The sequence below is a fragment of the Protopterus annectens genome, chromosome 2.part2 (assembly GCF_019279795.1).
Source record: "Protopterus annectens isolate FY-2018-M chromosome 2.part2, PAN1.0, whole genome shotgun sequence".
Taxonomy (NCBI): domain Eukaryota; kingdom Metazoa; phylum Chordata; order Ceratodontiformes; family Protopteridae; genus Protopterus; species Protopterus annectens.
In genome coordinates, this window is record NC_056730.1 from 1137614342 (window position 1) to 1137622896 (window position 8555).

At 38.2% G+C, this 8555-nt stretch overlaps 1 non-coding gene across 1 annotated transcript; it reads left to right on the plus strand.

The window, feature by feature from the left end:
- The first annotated feature begins 6967 nt into the window (after nucleotides 1-6967).
- Nucleotides 6968-7041, plus strand: TRNAF-GAA. The gene has a single exon. It is a non-coding gene; the product is annotated as a tRNA-Phe (tRNA).
- The last annotated feature ends 1514 nt before the right edge of the window (nucleotides 7042-8555 follow it).

An 8555-nucleotide genomic window follows, 5' to 3' on the forward strand; every position in this document is an offset into this window, starting at 1 on the left:
TGCTCTCAGTATTAGTTTCAGTGACACTGCACATTGTATGGGCTCTCAATATCAGGTATCAGGCAAGAGGCATAAATATTAGTTAGCAGGGAAGATACGTAACTTCTGATTTTATCTACAGGGTGCATTCCTTTGGGCTTTTGCACCTCAAGTTTTAAGGATACTTCTAGCAGTATGGACTTTTGAACTGCTTGACTGTATCACAGCTTTACAAATTTATTGAAAAGACATTTTTTTCCCCCCTAAGTGACATTTCCTTGCCTTTCAGTGCAGTGTTATGGGCTCTTAGCAATAGTTACGTTAATACTCTTTCAGTGACCCTGTGCTTGGTACTTATTCTTTTCTTTGTTTGTCTTGGTTACCATGGAGATTATCTTATAGTTCGCCAAGCTGTAACCTTTTGCAATACAGTACACTTAATATCTGCAGTACTTTATTCCTGTAAGAGTTTTATTAATGTTGATGGTTTTGTTTTATTTGTTTCTGTTCTTCTTGTAATGAAGAAAAATTGCTAGAAACAATGGCTTAACATTGGTTGTTCAACCATATTGTATTAAAAAAAATAGTATTGGATCTGTTCTGTAGTAATAATTCCTTGATTTAACTGCTGCAGTAGAGGATTAAACCTGTGGCTCCTGTAGTACAGGGTTTGATTCACTCAGTCATTAGTTGCCTCCTATGTGCCATGCTATGATGATTTCTTTAAGGTTTGAGCCATAATAGCTTGACTTTACAGAGAAGATGCTAGAAGTAATTATGATTGAAGTTCTAGTGAGTTAAATGGGTAACTTACTAATGTGAAGACAGCAAGGTGTTAATGTTTGACTGATTTTCTATTAGATGCAAATGAGGTAGAACAATGACTGATGTATTAGTCACTATCCCAAACTGAATGCAAAGAAATATATCATTCCCTTCAGCACAAACAATGTCTCTTCACACTGTCAAATCAACAACAATAACCTAAGTACCCACAAAATGGTAAGGGACCTGAAATCACAAGTTGTACTGCTACCTTAACTTTGACCATCATGTGTCTACTGTAGTAGGGAAGACTTTACACATAGTACACTTGATTAGTAAAAGCATTGCCTTGAGAGTAAAAGAGGTTATAACCCCTCTATACTCGGGACTAACCTGGATCATAATTGAGTATAATTCCCCATTTGGTATGTACTGTACAAAGCAACTGGAGAGACCTCAGAGGTTTCTAACAAAGATCATCACGGGGCTCCAGCATGAGCCTTACACAGACCGACTAAAGTCCCTGTCACTATACTCCATATCGTATAGACTTCTTATGGGAGACTTATGCCTGGACTGCAGACCAATCTAAAACCCAAACCTAATGAACTTGCTGCATATCAGTAAATCAAATGGGACTAGAGCTACCCAGTCCAGGGACCTAAATATGGCCTGAAACTTAAATAGAACATGCTGGAGGGACAGATATATCTCCCAGCGACTGCTGCATCTTTGGAACAGGCTATCAATTAATGTGAAAGAGAGCACCTCTATGATACTGTTCAACAGGAACCTGGACGAGTGGATGGGGCACTGTAAGTTCTTACCTAGGATAGTGCTCACAATCATCCTGGAAATGGCAGTCATTGCTAAATACAGTCATGGGTATTGACTAGCATTTCCGTGATATTACATTGGGATGAAATGGCAATGCTTAAAAAGACCTGCGAGTTGATAGCCTAGTAATCTCCTATGATCCTATGATCATATAAGGTAAGGAATAGGACTTCTTAGGTTCTTTTCTAATTATGTTTACAGTTAGGAGAAGTAGATAGGCATTTTGAATGGGAACAGAAGGATATAAGCAAGTGTACAAAACATAAAGTTGAAACCAAAAGTCTAGTAGTACTGGAAGTAATATCCTTCTACGGTTACCTATTACAACCGCAAAACTACAATTGCGTGAATATGGAAATGTTGACACATATTGAGTGAACCGTGAAAACACCAAACGTCCTGAAGCTCGAAATTCGAAATGTCGAATTGTCATAGTTTGCCCTTCTCCAGTATAGCTCCTTAAGGAAAGTGTGCAATAGTTACGGACTTTAGGGTTAGGGTGCGGGTTAAGGTAAGTGCATACATAGTAATATATGTAAGCTTTAGTTTAGGGTTAGAAGTAGGGTTTTGTTAAGTGTATGTATGTGGATTATTTATTTTGTTTGGGTATAGCTCCTTAACGTAGTTGTGCAATAGTTACGGACCTTAGGGTTAGGGTGCGGGTTAAGGTAAGTGCGTACATAGTAATATATGTGAGTGTGAGCTTTAGTTTAGGGTTAGAAGTAGGGTTTTGTTTAGTGTATGTATGTGGATTATTTATTTTGTTTGGGTAGGTAGTATGTAGCAGGCGGTGGAGTAGGCCAACTATGCCGAGTCGACATTTTGAATTTCACAGTTCAGGCCGCTTGGTGTTTTTGCGGTTCAATCAATATGTGTTGACATTTCCATATTCGCTTATGTGAGGTTTTGCGGTAATGATATAGACCCCTTTCTATGCTATCCATCCTTAAGGCACTGTATAGATACTCTTTGTTCATAGGGGTATTAATACATATGACCAAGCATACAAAAACAATCCATTTAAAGTACAAGAGCTCCATGGTACTGATTGCATTGTAATGAGAAATACACAGGAGAGTAATGGGAAGTATTATGTTTCAGGAAGAGAGGTAGTTTTGTAGAATACAATTAAGCAGGCAGGACATGAGACTGTATCCGTAGAATTGTTACAGAAGTAGCGACTACATAGAATATAGTTATCTGAGGCAGCAGGTGCAAAACATGCTACTGCTTTCAGATGCACAGCAGATGGAATTTGCAATCCTTTTAACAGCTACTTGCAAGCTTTAGCTGTCATTTGCAAGACACTGATTACCTAAACATTTATTTGTATTTGTTTTCTGGGGTAGAGCACTGATCTCCATGGACCTTTTTCAGACTCAGCCTGGGAGTGGTGTCTGGTTAAGTGACTTGCTCAGAATCAAACAATGATGTCTGAGAGCAGTGTCTGGTCAAGTGAGTTGTTCACAGTCAGAAACTTTCTCAATAGAGGCTGAGGGAATCAAACTTTGCTCCACTGTATGAGCAGAAATGGCTTCTAAACAGCTCTTTAACCCTCAAAGCCAACTGCCAGACCTGTAAAGTAAAATAAGTTAGACAAAATACTCAGCACCCTCATGTTTTACTTGTTATATAGATTTTTATGTTAAATAACAGACCTTTGGGCATAACTATTAGTTAAGCGTAAAGCTTTTTTAGTAGTTTTCATATGTCATAATAAGCCTGTAACAATACTTGGAGTTTTTGTGTATCAGTTGTTAATGTTCATTCATCCTGAGAGTTAATTTGATAGGTGGTATGATATAAAATCATTCCAGTGGCTTTAGTTGGGGAAATAGATGACTAGTATAAAGAAGTGCTCCCACCTTATATAAACATATCATAACGCACCTGAGACTGGAAAATGTATTTCATCAACCACAAAACTGAAATTCTTAGGATACTTGAAAAGGGCTACAGTGAGCAATAACAGAAAAAGAAGGGCACCGAATATGACTCTAACAATGACATGGCAAGCCCTAATTGTTGTCATGGAAACTAAGCTTGACACAGTATGAAGGTGTTGTTTTTGTCTAACATTGATATCAAGCTAATAAACAGTATATGTGAAACAGAATAATACAATGGGTCAAATGTGATGCTTTGTAGAATTTAGCTGAGAAAAATATAATCATGCTATGACTAAAATAATAAAAAATAACCTTTTGCTGTCTGTTTTTCTGTTGTAGCACTTCTTGTCTGTTGTTGTTAGAAATTTGTACCCAGTAAAACACAATACTGCATCTGCATTCCTCTTCTAGTTATATCAATTACTGCTTTGTTGTTAAGCAACAGACTGCAGTTACTGTCACGTTTCTGCTCACAAAGTCCAGCGAGTGGGGTCTCATTTGTCACTCAGGGTGTTACCTGTTACAGAGGTGATATGGCATAGGTTTACTGTATGGTTCAGACAATGGAGCAGTTCTGTCAAAGCTTGCAATGAGCAAAGAATCTGTATGGAACTACCATATACAATCTTTTATCAGAAAAACAAAGAAAGAGATATGAATATACTTATTTTGAACGTTTCCCTGTCACTCATCTTACACACTGCATATACATATACTTTGTCGATGAATCCTTCAGATAGCTGGCATTCTAATAAGCACAATGACATATCATTTCCCAATCTCTCTATATAATAGACATTACTTGGAATTTAATGTTTAAACGATTTTCAGCAACTCAGATTTGCCACAAAGCTGGCATCCATTTAATACCTTTGGCCAACCCAGTTTGTGTTAGCAATGTACTAACCAAACCTCAAATTTCTTTGGAAGATGCAACATGCTTCTAATTACGTACTCTTTTTTATTCAAAAATGCTCACAAGTTCGATCTCAGGAGACTAAGCTAAGCCTTATCTCATAAATATTACTTTAAGGAGGTGGTTCTTCTAAAGATGAGTCATTTAAATTTTGTTTCATAAGCAGTCTCAAATGACTTATCCATGTAGACATAATTTTCTCAGGTACTATAGTTGAATTATTGGTACAATAGTTCATGTCCAAGCTGCAAACGGATCTCTACAGCCCTTTTTCAGCCACAAACTTCAGGGCACATATCTATAGATTGTAAAGTGATAGAGGAGACACTAAAAGAAATAATTTGATATATGAACCAAAGTTCTTGAAAATATCTTTGTGGTAATGCTATGGAATGTACCACCAAAACAATTTTAAAATGTGTTTCCCTGAAAACTGTTTCTTTATCCTCAATGTACAAACTGCAGTTGTTGAAATTGAACTAGAAATTTCAGCCACAAATTATAATTATAAGTAAATAATATATAAGTAAGTTTATGGAATATATGCAGAGGAACATATGGGATATCTTTTAGATTTTGAACTCTGGCTATATGCAATATTTTAACACATATCCTGAGGCTAACAGTGTAACTACAAACTCATCTAGATCAAAGGATGTGCACATTCATTGATCACAAAAACAGAAAAGGCATGCACACCTTATAAGATCACTTATATACCAGGGAAAATAAACAAGTGTATTCTGGACTTGCACTTATGCTAATATGAATATGATTCCACTTACACTACTGCATATTCCAAGACAACAGCTATAAATATACACTCAAAGAGCACAGTCATTTTTGTAACATGTACAGCCTGTGATTGTAAGATAGGTACAGCCACAATCATTAGGTACGACATGGTCAGATATGAAATATATTCAAGCGGTTAAGAAAATAGAAGAAATCCTTCAGCAGGCATATTGGCCTCGGTAACTTACAATATCATTCCAGTTTCTTAGTCAAAATGTATATTTGTAATTGCAAGCTTCATTGACATAGTTAATTAAAGCCCTGACAACTGCACAAACAAGCCAGTGTCTTGGGCACTAGAAGAGCTGAACAATTTGACATAGGAATAATGAGACATAAACAAGGTGCCTTTTTCTGGGGGAACAGTTGGAGAGCATGTCTAAGGCCGGGACTCTGGATGGAATCCCTAGCAGAGGTCAGAGATCACTGGAGGATATGCCTTGAAAGGAGACATGGCTGAATGAGGGGAAAAATCATGCATAAGCAAGAATCATGCTTATAGCTGATACCCATCGCATGTCAGTGTGGGCATCGACAGTGGGCAGTTAGGTCATACAGAAAAAGCCTGATCACCCACATAGATGATAGCACCACTCCTGGTACACACCTCCGTCTACTATGTGGGAACAAATGGGCATGGAGTCTTACCCCCTGGTGAAACAAATGGGTAAATAGGCAGCCAAGGGAGAGGATCCATGGTCAGAAAGGGACCAGAGCAAAACAATTATATTAGTAATCCCTGCTGTGTCATGTCTACTCTTCTGTCATTTCTTTTGAGTTATTGAGTTTTGATGCCCAGCTTCTCCAAGAACTGTCAATTTCACATTCAAACTTGTGGCAGACACATCAGGATATTATTCCGTATCAAACTGGACATAACATTGGCCTACTCATTTATTAGTTTGTACTACCTACACATCTCATTTTCTACTCTACCCTATGCCCACTGCTGGGCAGACAGTTTTTAATACATTCCTCCACAAAATCTGCAGGAACATATTTCACTTTGCCTTTAAATCTTATATCCATAATGCATATTCAATGCCATTTTTTAAATTAATCTCACTTGTGTCCACTCTTCTGACTTTCCCCTACTTGTTTTTAATTATTTGTTTGAAGAGTATCTATCATTGACCATCTGAACTCCCTTCCAACTCAGTTTTTCTTTTCTATGCAAGCTACCTTTTCCTGCTCATTCCCATTGGGATAAAGTCAGGTGCCGTAAGTGGTACAGATTTTTGCTGTGGATTGGGACTTTTTGCTTAGGCTGTAACTCTCCTCACATGCCCAGTAGGCATTCTTGGAATGACATACAGTGGGGCATGTTGCTACTCAATCCACAAGCAGGATACATCTGCAAGTGTCCCCATCTCTACAGAATAAGCATTTGTGCATATTTCTCTAGTTTCCACAGGGAAATTCGAAGCAGTGTAGCAATCATACTCTTCCCAATTGTTACATTAACAAGTGCTACTTCATGCAGTGTAGCAATCATACTTGTTCCCCACTGATAGATTGACAGTTGCCATCTGATACAATGTAACAATCATACTGCTCCCCATTTACATTAACAAGTGCCATTTGATGCAGTTTAACAATCATACTGTTCCCCATTGTTACATTAGCAACTGCAATTTATGAAGCATAAAACACTGACCACACTACAGATGACCAAAGTTTGAACAGCAGTTTGGGTGCCTATGGAAATTGTCTGGGGAGGTTGTGAGTTACCACTCTCGGCTCACACATCCTATGGGAAGAAGAGATGGTTGTGGCCCATCACATAGGTAGAAATAGCTCAGTTGGGAGAGCGTTAGACTGAAGCTCTAAAGGTCCCTGGTTCAATCCCGGGTTTTAGCATGGAAACCTTGAGGTTGGGAGGGTGGCCTAATGGTTAAGGTGTTTGTCTTACAAACACAAGGTGTAGGGTTTGAGTCTCACAAGGGATAACTGGCTAGGCTTAAAATGGCTTGCAAGGGCAGTTAGCTTAGTACTAATCTATGAACCTATGAACCTAATGTTTAGCAGAAATATTAGGTATTACCCGGTGGAGTTAGAGCCTACCAAGCCTGAGCTATCACAATGCATCTTGCACTGGCAGTTGAGGGGAACTCTGCATTTGAAGGCACACTTCCCTTTGGGAGACAGCAATGCTGGAGTTTGGAGGAGTTACTGAGAAAGGAAGGAGGTGCTTCCAGGAGGGAGTATGTAGGCCAGGTACCAGGACTAGCAAGCTAGCTTACTCCATACCACCCATCTCTCACAGAGAAATGGCATAGCCAACTGGGAATTCCAGGCAGGAATGCATGGGCCACAGGGCTCTTGCCTAGTCAGGAAAGCCCATCTCCCATACTCTTAGAATGAAGTGGCTCACCAGGTGCCAATAGTGGGACCATTAGCAAGATCCTGGCATGGATAACAGAGGCACAACATTGCTGTTTCCTTAGTGGTGACGTATCATCATTTTGTGAATCTCTAAGCAAAGTTTGACCTTATAAGTTTATACATTTGGTAAGTATATTTGTGTGATTCTGGCTGGAAGTTGGCTTATTAAGGCAATACGTGGTTAGATAAACAGACTCAATGTAGTGCAAATGTTAAATGAGAAACAGACATTCACTGCCAGATTATAACTAACCCAGTAAGGACAAGCAGCTTCTCAAACTGTCAGACTAACAGGTATGCTGATAGATTATTTCAGTAATATGGTTAGCTTGGGCGAGCTGTACTTTAGCAAATTCAGGTAGCATTATGGGGCAGTGCTTGTACTGAAGCACAAATGATTGATTATTGCTACAAAGATGTACCTTATAAGAATATTTTATTATTGCTCTATGCATCTCCAGTGGAATACTCCCAGAAGGCTTTGACTGATAAATGTTCATACTGCATATGTGTTACAGACAAGTAATATAACAGAGATATTCTTTGCACAGTGATCCTTTCTACCTTTAATCTATGTACTTCAGTATCTCATTTTAAATTTCCCAGTTCCAAAGCAATGGGTTGATTTATATCACGTGCTGCAACTATGATGAACAAAATACAGCTGTATCATTTTTTAAAGTTATACCTGCACACACAGTATAAAACAGATCACTCACGAGAGAGAAGGATGACTTTCCTGTGTAATTTTTATCTGTACTGCAGCTATGAATACTTAATGAACTCTACTATTACGCTAGGACTGAAAGCTAGAACCAATCATTTAAAGAATAGTTCTTTTCAACAAAGAATTATTTAGTTTGCAATGCCACTTTGAAAAGATGATGTATAGTAATAGTTTGCAAATATTAAATTCTAGCTGCTTTCTCCTGTTAACATAAGCTGATTTCAATGCAAAACTGTGCAAAGAAAAACAATGAATATTGTTC